Below are 14,664 nucleotides of genomic sequence, written 5' to 3'. Positions count from 1 at the left end.
GCATAATCTAAATAATGTAAAACTACAACCATAAATTGACATAGAACTGAACTAAAAATAACATATTTCACTGAAAAAATATATATATCATGGTTTATTTTACATCAGCTTTGTGTGTGATTACTCAGATGTGAATACTGACCATTGCACACACTGGGCAGGGGGCAAAGTATTTTATAAGTATTTGGTGTAGGAATGTGGACGCACAGGAAATGTAATTAGCAAAAGAGTGATCCTGGGATAAAGATCTACTGGACAAAGTGAATAAATACATTTTAATCCTGAAGCGACTAGAGGTGATCAGCATAGTTTGGTCTGAGCACACAGCTGTTCATGCAGAGAGCTAAAAATAAATGTTTATACACATTCAGGTAATCATTTGCCTTTGCATTAAAATACTCAAATGAAGTAGATGCCTAAAACATGAAAGAGAATATTTTCCATTCTGCTTTGTGTTCAGAGTAAAACATATCTCAATACAATATAGTGTATATAGTGTATGCTAAGGCAACTCAGTAAGGAGACTTTATCAGAAACACAGCATCAACCTTCAACAGTTACAGTATTTTTTATTAAAAGACAAAACCACAGTCGTGTTTTTTAAATGCACATTTAATTCATTTATTTGGGAAAAATACAGTTTTAATTGTAAATCATGTAAATATTCATGTGTGTTCTGTGATAAATAGTTTTACATTTTTATTTGGGATATTTGCGGTTTGTTGTACTTTTTCCTTCCGATTCCTAATTTGAGGGGATGTGATGCAAAGGAAATATACCTCACATAGATCTGGACAAAGTCCTTGTGTCACAAGTGATTGAGAGTACAACACAAGAGAGTATAAAGCACCAGTTTGAAACACACGCTGACTGACTCCTTGAAGACCGAGGTGAGAGGGTGAGACCCTGGTGTGAGGTGAGAGGGCGAGACCCTGGTGAGAGGGGTGAGGGTGAGACCCTGGTGTTGGGAAGTAGCCGTTCCCTGGATTGCGGCGGCCTGATTCACAACACCAGCTGTCCCGCCCCACCGAGCCAGCAGATGGCGCTCTGATGGTGGAAGAGGTTCTTCCACTGGTGAGCAGAGAAGTGGTTCCATCTCAATGCGTCCTCCCTCCTCCTCTCCCTCCTGGGGTGGTAGAGTCATCTCACTCTTCTCTCTCTTTCTCCTAATCTTCCCTACATCTGTGACAACGGGAAACAAACGGAACATGCAAATTAGATTGAGAGGAAACCATTAGAGGTGAGATGTGAGGGAACTTTCTCTGGGCTCCTCTCGCTGAGCTCTCGTCATAAAAAGACCAGACGAGAGTCTCTGCTCCACCTCTCTACACCTGACAGGCATTACACCACCCTGGCTTCAGCTCCACAGCTCCCACAACATCCTCTATGCAAATTTTATAATCACACCCCAGCAACGAGGGATGTGTGTGTGTGTGTGTGTGTACGTACAGTGAAGAGGAATATAAGCTTTTACTTAGCATATGAAATGAGTTGGGATTAGAATGAGATAAAGAGCGGAGTGAAGAGCAGAGGGAGTGTTACGAGAGAGGTCACTCATAATTTTGCTTCCGTGAAGCACTTTAAATCTTCCCGACTGCTCTCACAGGCGTTGGAATAGCACGCTGGGCTCAACTGAGGGATAAAATTACACCGGCTGTTTCACCAATAACCGTGCACTTCAAATTAAAACGTTGTAGAATATCAGCATGATATAAAAACGACCTAAAAATCTTTATAGGAGAGGAAAAATCAAATGTGAGCCCTGCGAGTACAGACCAGTGAGGTAGATTCCTACAAATGGTTTCAGGGTTCAGTGTCTTGTTCTGGGACAACCGCCAGAAGTCTGTTAACGGCTCCAACCAACAGCTATTATCATTGTTTGTTATTCTTTTATTGTATTTTCTCAATTAAATATTTATGATCAATTACATATTTAGTATCTACAATGTCGGAAAATAGAGAAAATATCACAAAAGACACAGAAAAGCAAATTTGAGAAGCTAGAAGTTGCTTGACAAATTAATAAAAGGATGAATCGATCATCAAAGTAGTGAACAGCTGATTCATTTCCTGTCAATTGACATCAATGTATGGGCTAGTCGTCTCAGCTCTACAGTAAAGAGTGTTGTTTAAAGTTTATGTCCAAACGCCTGTCAGACTAGCAGTACAAACTAAATGTGTCATTACACAGGAAATCTTTTCTGTCTTAATTTGTTGATTGGGGGAAAGCGAACCTCTACAACCTGAACACTGTGTTCGAAACAGCATTCTTGTGGTGGTTATTAGGTGAAAAGAATAGAAATGAAGCGCTGCCATTCATCAACAGAGTTAACTGTTCACAGAGACACATGGAGGGGGGGGGGGTTAAAGCACAGCAACGCTCTCAGTAGCTGATGGGAAATAAATATCAAGACAGAGAAATATGTGTATAAAAGATGTGCTGCTCCCTTTGTTCGCTCCGCCTCTCTCTCTGTTTGGCATGCGAGGCACTGTAGGTGCACAGCAGTTGCTCTTCCTCACACTCGTCCCCCCCCCATGTGTTGCTGTCCACTGAGAAATGCCTCTCTAGAGAAAATGTATGTTTTTTTATGAATAATGTGAGACATTACATTGCAGTGGCCCCTTCTGCAGATAACTCAAGCATAAGCACATCGCCGTTTAAGATAAATCCGCTATTGTGCAAGCAGAGCTTTGGCTACGTTGTTGCAATTTTAAAATGTTCTCACCGAAACTTACGAGATGGAGCATTCACGTGTTTAGCTGTGTTGTTAAATGCAAATGCCGCATTTAAATCAGATTGATCTAACTGGCAGCGGCACAAGCATGAATACTAATGAGCGGCGGACAAAATACCAAAAACCTGAATTTCATGCGTAGGAGATTGTAAATTAGGAATCAAGGCAAATGATATAAATGTTCAGACTCCTAAGAGAGCAAAGATTGTTTATTGTAGTCCTTTTTATAACCACGTCTTTGTACCAGACATTAGCTCGTAGGATCTACATTGCTCTGCGTGCACATCTCCTCCTTTGTCTTTCTCTGGACCGGTGTGAAGCAGCAGCTGAATTCCTTTAAATAGCCCTCTGCCTGCCTCATCATATGGTTGCTATGGCAGCCAGCCTTTCGTTTCAAGATAACGTCCACATGCTCGGAGAGGCCTCCTCCACCTGAACGCTATGGATCCAAAGGAAAAAAGAGATCCGCAGAAGCCATGCATATGAATAATGTTCTGTGCGTCTACGTGTGATCGGTGTGGAGAATAATCAATACTGGAGCTGTGTGTGTGTGTGTGTGTGTGTGTGTGTGTGTGTGTGTGTGTGTGTGTGTGTGAGAGATCAATCCGCTGACATACATGTCTTATTGAAGGATATGAGGGAGGAGGAAAATGATAAGCAGGTAGAGAAGGAATACGATGGAAGAAATCTGAATCGAGATCAAAAGTGAAACAGATGAGTGAACAGCTGGTTCAAGAAATGGAGTGATACGGAGAGAAATGAAGGGTGAAAGAGAGGATGAATGAGCCGTGACATTTCTGAGCGAATGAAGGAATTGAAAGAAAGCAAAAAGGAGAGTATAATAGTGAATGCCATCTTTTTAAAATGTCTCTTTTCCTAATACCTAGCTTTTTTTTACCTGCTCTTTCCCATCTCCTCATCTCCTCGCTTCCATTCCCAGCCCCCATCCTTTGTCCTGCTTCTCTCTCCACAGTTAGTTTTTTACCCCGTGCTCTCAATCAGACATGTGCTTAGCTGAGGGTCAAACAGGACAGTAGCAGTGCATGATTGTAGGCAGCTGTTGTGTGCTGCATGGATGTACCTCTCAAGCTGACTTTGTCCTGAATCCCTCCCATAAGTGCACTCAGGGAACTATTGTGAGGCTCAAAGGTGTGAAATCAATTACGGAGAGAGAGAGCAAGAGAGAGGAAGAGAAAGAGAGAGAGAGAGAGAGAAAAGGAACTATTGTATCAATCCTGTTAATATAGGCTGCATTAAACTCTGTGATCATTAAAAAGAAAATTTAAATATAAGAAAATATAACAGGCACTGCTTTTATCCCAATTAACATTGTGTAAAAATGCTTAAATAGTGGCATTATTTCATCTTTTTAATTTTAATTTATGTCACATTTTGCCATTAATTCGTTTCACATAACGCCATCAGTCACTTTGATAGAACATGAATAATCTGTAAAACTTGCATTGTGGGTTGAAAATATGAGATATTAGGCCTTAAATGTATTAATTAAAACATCTCAAGAAATTGCACATACTTGGAGAACATGCTAATTTTGCAATATAGTGTGTATAGACCAGGTGGACAAAGTCATCAGTCATCATATGTTGAACTCACCTCAGGAAATCTATCTAAATGTTTATGAGACGGGTCCTTACAAGCGTCCTCGGCCTAAAAAGGGAGACAAATCAGCATGAAAAACAAAATCCATATGCAGCCGTTTACGTTTAGAAATGATTTCAGGGAGAAAAACGAGTCAACAGAAGAGGAGGAGCCAAAAGGAAAGTCGATGAAGATGGCACCCTCCAGTTTCCTCTTGAAACACACAAGCAGGCTGATTGCATTTGAGAGAGTTGGGCGCGCCTCAGCGTCTCCTAATGCGCCTGTAAATTGAGTTGGAAAATGAAGACGCCTGTTGTCTGCACTCGTGATGGAAGCCAGGGAGGCAGAAAGCTTTGTATGGAGAACATCCTCCACATCTCTGTGTTTTAGACCCTCACTGTCAGCCAGCAGACCTCCACTTGTGTCAATCACTGTTCTCTTTTATTCCGCATCACAACATGCTGAGAAAGACAGAAACTTACAATATTACGTCCTTTAGTTTGGCTTTGTCTCTCTTTATGTGTGGGCTGCATCACCTCTCTCTCTCGCTCTCTCTCTCTCTGTCTTTTAATCAGATGATAAATGACTGCGTTAACAGAAATGAACAAGTCTCCTGGATTAGTGCACATTATTTTATGCATTAGCGTTATCTGTGGCAACACACTGGGAGGCTGAGTGAGTGCACAAATAGAAACGACTGTGTTTTGTGTACGTTATTAAGGAGCTGTTGTGGTCAGCTCTGAGAGCAGCAGTGATAAGGATGCTGGTGGAGCATTTGCCAAGCATCCATTTCCTCTTTACTCGGGTCGAAGAGGCCCTTTGCCTAACACAGGGACACACACACACACACACACACACACACACACACACACACACACACACACACACACACACACACACACACACACACACACACACACACACACACACACACACACACACACACTCTCTGCTGTCCTCATGTTCCCTTTACTCAAAGGGTGGACATCAATATCTTTCCAATTAAATAAGTTAACAAAACATATTTCTTCACCCCGGCCGTTCAAACTTTATCTCTTTTATGGTCTTATTCTTAGATCGTCGTTAGCATATCGGCGAATACCAGAAGCTCTTTCAAATGGGACCCAATAACACTAAATGGGCTTTTGGTCACTTCGCTTACTGTAGCTCTGAGCTCATACCATAATATAACTAGTACAATACCTTTAAATGTGCTCCGTAATGAACATTTGTGAGTATATAAAATAACACATAAATTGACTAGAAGGCCATTTAATAAGATCATATTCTACTTTGCTAAATTGTATTTTAGAAGCTAGTTCATTTTGGCTTTTTATAATATGTTTTAAGTATTTTTTACAGTAAAAATGTGCTTTTACCCCGGATCTACAGTATTTATAAACTGTAAACGAATGGCTCCATTTGTAAAAAGCATTATTATTATTATTCACTCAAATCAATAGTAGAGGTATCTCACACACACCTATATGCACACATCCACAGACACACACACATGCACACAACCACAGACACACCCATCACGGTGTGTTGCATGTGCACAGCGGTAAATTCCCTCATCGTCGTCTGCCCTCTGCTGCGTCTCTCCGGCATTTCGACTGAGCGGTGTGACCACGCTACTGCTCGGCAAATGCATTAGAAACAGCGGCAGAGATTTTAATGTGTAAGCCCGACCCTCGGCTGTCACATTCAAGCTTCGCATTCACACACACACACACACACACACACACACACACACACACACACACACACACACACACACTCTCTCTCTCTTTCTCACATGAGCACACAAGCCGCCCGCCCACACAGTTGAGATAAGGCCTGAGCGCTGGTAGTCATTTAGTTCAGCTTTGTCTTTTTACAGCGTCTCCCTGATGAACTGCAGAAAAATGCTAGTACTTGCAGTATTTGAATTATTAGCAAATCGGCACAGCTTTAACTTAATCCAGTGATGCTTATAATCTGTGTGTGTGTGTGTGTGTGTGTGTGTGTGTGTGTGTGTGTGTGTGTGTGTAGTCTAATGTGAATGGGAGAAAAAGTGGGTATGTAAATGAGAGAATGCTGCTTATCTCGGTGCTAAAGTGTGTGTGTGAGGCTGAGAGTCTCCACCTCTGAAAGATATTATTTTGGACAAGTGACCTTAGAGGAGTCATTGCTCTCTTTGTGTCAAAGCATAAAGAAATATGCATAAATCAAACAAAGTCACTTGATATCGGCTATAAGATTACAGTGAATGAAACCTTGCTTTCTGTGCTACAATATAAACCTCTGCATGTCTCTTAACTTGTTCTATTGCGTGTTATAAATCAGGACCAGGAGTAGTGTTTTATGGACGACTCGAGATCCCCCCCCCCCTTCTCTCTCACTCTTTCCCGAATGTAAGTATATCATTTGATAGTCTGGCCTTTGGTTTAAGTGCAGATCTTTAAATTGACAAGTTCCTGCCTGATTCTTGCGGATGATTTTGGCACGGAGGCGTGCCAAAGGCGCACTAACCCTGATGACTGCAGGTTGCCAGTTCTGGGCCGGGCCATGGGTAGATAGCTGGCTGGGCGGCCGGCTGGGTGCTGGGCTGGCGAGGTGGAGAGCTGTAAAGAAACAACAAGGTCAGCTCTTTGGTAACACACATTCAGCACGTTGATGCTGGTCTGTGAAAATGACGACGTTCTGGAGACGGTGGACGTGAAGCCGAAAGGGCGACTCTCAGCGCCGTCGCTATTTAAAGCGGAGAATCGAGTTTTATTTTCAAAAAGCTAAAAAGGATCTTTTTACAGGTTCCAGGAAACACAATCACCAACTGTTACAGTACGGCGGTTTGACATAATGGCTCCTACACTCGAGGTATATTCAGGTGGGTAATTATAGATTAGCAGAGATCTCCGGTGAGCGGAGACTTCCCCTGACACAAAGCAGTCAGTAAAAAGCAAAGGCAGGATTACTCTCACATGGAGTTAGCACAAACAAACATATACACACACACACACACATAGACAAGTGCAGCTATACACGCACACACCTTAGACCTACACACTCTTGTCGGCCATCACAGACAGCGTGCCGGCTCGGCAGCCATTTTGCAAGGGCTGCTCTGGAATGTTCAATTAAGGTAATTGTTGCTTACGCCGACGTTTCTCAGCGTTACAGACATCGTGTACGCAACAAAGTACCGTCTCAGGCACCGTGCGACCGCACTCGCCTCCGAATTATACAAAAAAAAAAAAAATCATGATTCTGAGGCCTCCGATGTCTTTCATCGGGCGCAGCAGAGGCCCCGCAGAGTAAACCACGACGTATGTGACGGCCGGCATGTCAGTCAATGTGCAGCCATGTGTGAACCGCACATGGTCATGAATGTATGTACGCAGCTCGTTGTAACGTATGTGCTGAGGAGGGAGGGTGGGGGGGGGGCACGCCCTACAGCTCGTCAGCGCTCACATATGGAGGAGGAGATGAGTGTGTGCATGTGAGCACAGAGGGAAAAAGAGAGAGGAAATGGGGAAGGGTGAGAAATGGAAAAAAAAAAAGGAGAGAAGGGCACCGAGAGAGAAATGTACAGCTTGTTCCCGTCGCCGCCGTTTCTACAGACTGTGCCGTTTGGTCACTGGTAACTCATATTTCGGGGGGAAGCCATGGGCTCGGGTTATAGAGTACTCCGCTCTCATGATCTATGCAATACTCAGCCCACACACACATGTATGTTTAAGGGATGCCGTCGCCATCAAATATTGAATTCTGCCTTTCCAGGTTATTGCACACTGAACGGCCCGGTGTCACTGTCGGCGAATGTGCGACCTGTGCACTTGCATGTCCAGAGTTTGAACTGTGTGTTCCCTCTTTCTAACCACAACCACCCTGTCTCACCCACACGGTACTAACCAAATAAATGCCACAAATATAATCTGAAAAAGATGGAATCTGCACTTCTTATATAATAGATATTTCTGTCCAAAGAAAATGGGTCTTTTTGAATTTAAGAGTTTACTGATCTGATCTGATTCAGCGTTTGTTAAACCAACAAAGCTTTGACTGGTCCTAAAATGCACCCCCCACGGCACAAAGATCCGCAATCACATGGCCAGGATTTAATAAAAGGCCACACAAGGATAAAGAGCACATCTATTACAGTAGTTGACACAAAGAGCGGATTGATCATTTAGTGTTATATGAACAAGGCTGAACCAGTCTGGAGCCTTGTGAGACGGAGGCTGAACGAGGCTCCGCTGGGGCTGCGTGGCGGTGTGGAGAGAGTCGGAGTGGGACGACGGCCGGCTGTCAAATGGGACAGGTTGAATAAGGGCGTCAGGGAGAGAGAGAGAGAGAGGGAGAAAGAGAGAGGGAGAGAGAGAGAGAGGACCGAGAACACAGCGCAATGCGCACATGTGATCAGCTCGGAGACGACTGCCACCTTACGGGACGAGCTCAGACGTGATGGTCCGACACACTGTACGCACATGCCCAGGTGCCCTGCGTATACGTGACCGTTCAACATACGAACCCTCCCCCTACTCCCCCCCCCCCGACCACATACACACTCGCTCAGAGTATGACACCAGACTGCATATATGATCCGCCGCCCTTTGTCTGGGTTTATCGGTCAGTAATGGCCGGCAGTTTTCTGCACATTACGTTCCTGCGCTTTCTCTTCCCTCTCACACACACAGACACACACACACACGCACACACACACACACACACACACACACACACACACACACACAGGCAGTCATGTGAATGGCAGATGACCCCACATGTGTTTTCACCTCATTCTTTATGGCATGTCTATCACACATTACAGTAGTGTCATGACCGCCAACCACCCCCATCCCTCCCTCTCTCTTAGCCTCCGTGTCCTCAGAACACCCCCCCCCCCCCCCCTCTACACCCCCACCGCAACCCCCACCCCCACCCAACGGGTGATCATCTGCTGTGACCGTGTCCTCCTATCACCGTGCGTCAGGAGTGTTCGACAGCGATGGGTGGGTGGGAAGGTGGGGGTTGGGGGGGGGGGCACCTTATTTGACTTTTCTTTTCCCGATCAGACATAATTGCTGACAGAGAGAACTTTCCCACCCATCAGCGTCGGTGTGAGCGCTGCTACAGCGTCAGACAGAGGGGACCCTTTGTCTCCCACCATCACGCTGGGAGGGACGGCGTATGTACACACGCATATACTGTACATTCTGGCACGAAACACACACACACACACACACACACACACACACACTGACAGCAACCACGCACACACTCACACACCACACTATTAGCAGTGTGGAGACATAGGATCTATGTGACAATACCCACATCCTCAACCACATCAGTGGCTGCACACCTGTGTATGGAAATCTATACAATCCAACACATCCCCATGTGAAAACAACGTGGAATCCCTTCGTTGTGCACATGCATGGCATGTGTGTCAAAGTGTATGTGTGTGTGTGTGTGAGAGAGTGTGTGTGTGTGTCCTCAGACTCACCTGGCAGCTACCCTGGAGCTGGTTGTCGAGGTAATGCAGCCTCAACTGGGGGTTGCAGAGCGGTGACACCTGATGTCCCTCCTCCCTCCTCACTCTCACTCTCTGTGCTGTGGTATAGGATCAGTAGCTACACCCTAGCACTGACAGAAGAGGGGGAGACAGTGAGGAGGGGTTCTTATCGAGCCTGGCGGATCGTACCACCGGCCGCCCGCAGACGAGGGGACGCCTCCCCGCTGTCTGCGCCGAGATGGTCTCTCCCTGCTCCCGCTGCTCTGATTGGACGACGTGCTTCCTCCTTCATCAAAATGTAAAATTCCAAGACAGAGAGAGTAGTGCAGCGTTTGTGTGTGTGTGTGTGAGAAAAAAGCCAGAGTGTGTGTGTGTGTGTGTGTGTCTGAGAAAAAGACAGACAATGCAAGAGAAAAAAAAGATTGTGTGTGTATGTGAGAAATATTTGTCATGCAGACTAGTATGACTGCATGCATTAATGTGAATGCGTGCGAGTGTGTGTGTGTGTGTGTGTGTGTGTGTGTATGCCCGAGTTTTCATGTAAATGTGTGTGTTTGCGCCTTTGTGTCAGGGAGACGATATACAGGATGCCATTGTCTGTGTGGGCGTGTGGTAGAGGAAGAGGTAGCCGAGGGACACAAGACAAAGAGAGCGAGCGATAGGAAGACACGGTGAGAGTGTGTCTGTGAAGAAAAAGAGAGCAGTGTGTACGGCCTGAGCGCTGTCATCATTAGTCTCTCTGCAGTGGCTGGTGGTGGGCTGCGAAGGGGCTTGTCACTCAATTTCTGTCACAACATGTCACACTGAACGGACACACACACACACACACACACACACTCTCCCAGAGGAGATCCTGTCAAGATGGGGGCCGGTTGCTCTTGACAAGCTGATCAAACCCCCCCCCCCCCCCCCCCCCCACACACACACAACCTTTCACCCGACTCCCGACACACACAGGATCAATCCCTGATTCGTCTGCTTCACTGGAAACATTTGACAAAAAGGGTAGAATAAGACGAAGAAAGGGGAAGGAGCACAAACATACAGACAGGCAGTAAAAAAAAAAAAAAAAAAGGCGAAAGAGTGGCAAGAGGCAGATGGCAGCGAGTGCTCACATACGCGGGCGGCCGAGTCTCCTGAGGACTAACTAGTGAAATACTGCTGACTCACTGCACTCTGGCAGGCCCTAAAACACACGCCGATCAACCTCCACATCCAGTGTATTCACTAAACACTACCACAAACAAAAATGATTATTGTTAATATCCATGTCGGGGTGAAGGGGGAAAAAAAGACCGCAAAACCCGATGTTCGCAGCAGTTTTGTCCTCGCACATAAAACAGACCATCCCTTCTTTCCCTGGCTTTTCTCTGTCTCTCTCCTGCTGCCGATTTAATTACCTTCTATATTTATCAAGCTCAAGATGCTATTTTGGTTTCGAGACTCTTGTCACTGATATCGGGAGGGCTACATTATTCAGAGTGAGAGCACCGGGGGCCGTCAGACCCAGAACAAGAGCTGTTGTTAACCCTGTGGGGAAGGACGGAGGACATGTCCCACTCTACAACACGGCTGATCGTGCATGCGTGCATTGGCTTACATCCTTATTTTCATACACTGTGAAGCTGCGTAGATAGACGGGTCTAAGGTGTGGTCTGTCTCTTCTTGTGTCTCCATTTTCCGACTGCTCCATCTCCAATCTCCGCGCATCAAGAGAAAGATTTCACAGACACACACACACACAAAGAGGCCCACATATATACAGATAAACAGGTTACCACAAACGCACAAAAGCGCATGTACGCTTGTGCACAGCGCGCCCGCGAGCAGACACAAAAGCGACACGCGCAGCTGGTATAGATCGGTGGCCTCCATATTTGCTTGTGATTTATGATTGCTCTTCAGTAGAGGCCACAGTCATCTGGGAGATGATGGCCATATCGATCCGATAAACAGTTTCATTTGCAGCCAGAGCCATTCATACTCGCACACACATGTGTGTGCATACACAAACACACACACGGCAAAGACACGTACAGTAGATTCACAGCAGGAATAACCCGGCTCTCTGCTTCATCAGTTCCCCACCTTCTTCCACGTCTGCTTTTGTGTTTCTCTGCTCTTTCTCTTCTCCTCCCCCCAGGCCACCTCACCCTCTCCTCCGCTCTCGACGCTTTAACCCGTTCCTCTTCTGCCCTCGTTCTTTCTACCAGCATCCTCTGCCAGTCACCTGCTTCTCTAAAAATATTCTCCCCCACGCACCATGGCCTCTTTGTTTCTTCACTTAGCTCCCGCACGGCTTCATGCTAAGGTTATATCTATATTTTTGCCAATGATTCCCGGAATGCATTCAACGGCCACATGCAGGAGGTGGCTGAGTTTAACATGCACTATATAGTGATACGTTAATAGTGAGATTATAATCTAAGAGGGTCAACATCCACAGTCCTAGTTTTAAAAAGAAACGACTATGTTAGACACATTGAGAAGGTATCTTGATCACGGCAATCCCTCCGTTTTGTCAGCGTAACAAACCCAACATGCAAACTGCCTGGAGAATCCCTACGATGCTGCACAGCAAGTAAACACTGCCCATGGTAACACAAAGAGGGCATTATGTACAGAAAGATGGTGGAAGATAGCCACTTTATTTAAAAACTCAGCCTGCTGAAGCCTCTTATTAGTTTCAGCTAAACTTGGGAATGCATTTTTCCACAACACAGCACTATGGATTCTGTCCCCCCATTTCTTACAGTAAGGCGTCAGTATGCTCCAATCAAAGTGCTTTTCAGCACTATAGGCAAACCTACCGTATTGCACCATCTATGCAAACATTTCCTGCTTTTAACCACAAAGCGCACATCTGCATCATGTTACTACAACGTAGCAAAAATAATGAGCTATGGCGGTTGCCCAGTGTGGCAATAGTCGAGGTCAAGATTGTGTTCCATAATGTTCGCAATCGGTACTCCGGTGTTGCAACATAGTGCTCCACCACAGCAGCCAAAACGTCAGTGAAGCAAATTGGGGATGCTACCCCCGAGGCCATTTAGAGCCACTGCGAGTAGCAAAGAGAGCTGGACCGTTTCAGGTGTTAAATATTACACAACGTCGGTGTCGTCCTTGTAGCAATGATGGACCACCGGCACGTCAAAACAGCCTTTATTTTCATTAGTCCATTATATTCTTAACTTTAATCTTTTAATACCGATGTCAGGAATTAATCCGGCATTAGAAAGACTCATGTTTTCCAGAGTTTTGCGACTGTTTAATTGGTGTGATGGGTCAAACCGCCTTAATTAGCCCGACTATAATTAGTAAAGAGTTTTAGTGTCTGATGAAGGTCTAAATGTCAGGCGTTTCCAGCATGAAAAAAATAACAGACTGGAATGCGACTCAGTATACTTGTGCTTTTTTTGGAATGAAAATGTACAAATGTAAAGACATATTGAATATGTGTGTCTTTCTGTGTGTGTGTGTGTGTGTGTGTGTGCGTTATTTGTGAGTAAACAGATAATGTTAGAGGAGTGGAACTACACGCACCAACATATTCATACGCACACTAGAAGGCTTTCAGTTTCTAAATCAATCCCACATCCGTAGCTAATGCAGTGCTGGGCCCTCTTCAGGAAGCATTAGGCCTATTAGTCAAAGTGCGTACGCATTCCTGTATGTGTGTGTGTGTGTGTGTGTGTGTGCGAGTGTGTGTGTAGATGCCGCACACTCAGCAGTAGCCGATCTCAGTGGATCCTGTGGGGTCAGCAGGTGCAACAGGGAATGAGGGACCATCTTATTGTGTGTGTGTGTGTGTGTGTGTTTGTGTGTGTGTGTTCCCTCCCCTCGAATATCCTCTGGGCTCTTTATCGCTCTAAAATTATCCTCCATTTACTGGAAGACACGGACTGAGAGGGAAAGAGAAATATGGACACTCTAGTTTGAATGCCTTCCTGGATCACTTATGGATGCAGAACTAAGAGACAAACAGACTTCTTGCTTCGTCAAAATAATCGAATTTAATAAGTTCGGATAAGTTAAGAAGTCTGATGGATACAGCAGGACGGATGAGGCCTCGGCTAACCAGTGGGGACATTTTAGATTTTTAGACAAAACACATGGGATGCTCATTATTAGCACTAAAGCTGGAATTATAATTGAGGTTAAGGCATCGTAGGCTACAGCCATAGAGACACCACACGGAGGCTGCGAGATCTGTGAACATGGGCTGCATGTGTTTTCCACAAGATTCTAATGATCGATAGTGAAGACAGCAAGATAGGTTTACAGTCTTAAAAAGCTGACATGCCCACATGTTGGTCGACGTGGTTCCATGCTGACTTTTTAATACAAAATGATCAACTCAGCAGTCTTTTGAGGGACACACGTCTAACAAAGCCACCCTCACTGCATGTTGAAATAGAAGTTACCAGGATGTAACTTTAGTTATGTACGTACATGCGTAGCTTACTGGCGCTCTACATCCCAAAGTAAAATAATTAAAGCACGATACGGTTTGATCAAGTATCACCTGTATAAAGATGAGGTGAAATCCATCGTTGAGCAATAAATCACAAGCTACGCTGCAGGTGTCTACAGCAGGACTCCCATTAGCCCCTTGTGTCAACTATAAATCCGGTTCAGGTCGTACAACATAAACCATATTGGCGAGCAGATACAGAGGACTTGTATCAAGGGGTCAGTTCAGGTAAATTCACACAGAACATATTTTCTCTCTCACCTCTCGTGGTATCTGTGCAGATAGTTTTGCCCAGGTTTTAACAAATCTGTAAACAATCCACAGACCTCAATGTAGATATTTTTCTATGGCTGAAA

Source organism: Anarhichas minor, unplaced genomic scaffold (genome assembly GCF_050575085.1).
Source record: "Anarhichas minor isolate MPS153535 unplaced genomic scaffold, ASM5057508v1 ptg000051l, whole genome shotgun sequence".
Classification (NCBI taxonomy): domain Eukaryota; kingdom Metazoa; phylum Chordata; class Actinopteri; order Perciformes; family Anarhichadidae; genus Anarhichas; species Anarhichas minor.
This window is presented reverse-complemented; position numbering follows the sequence as displayed.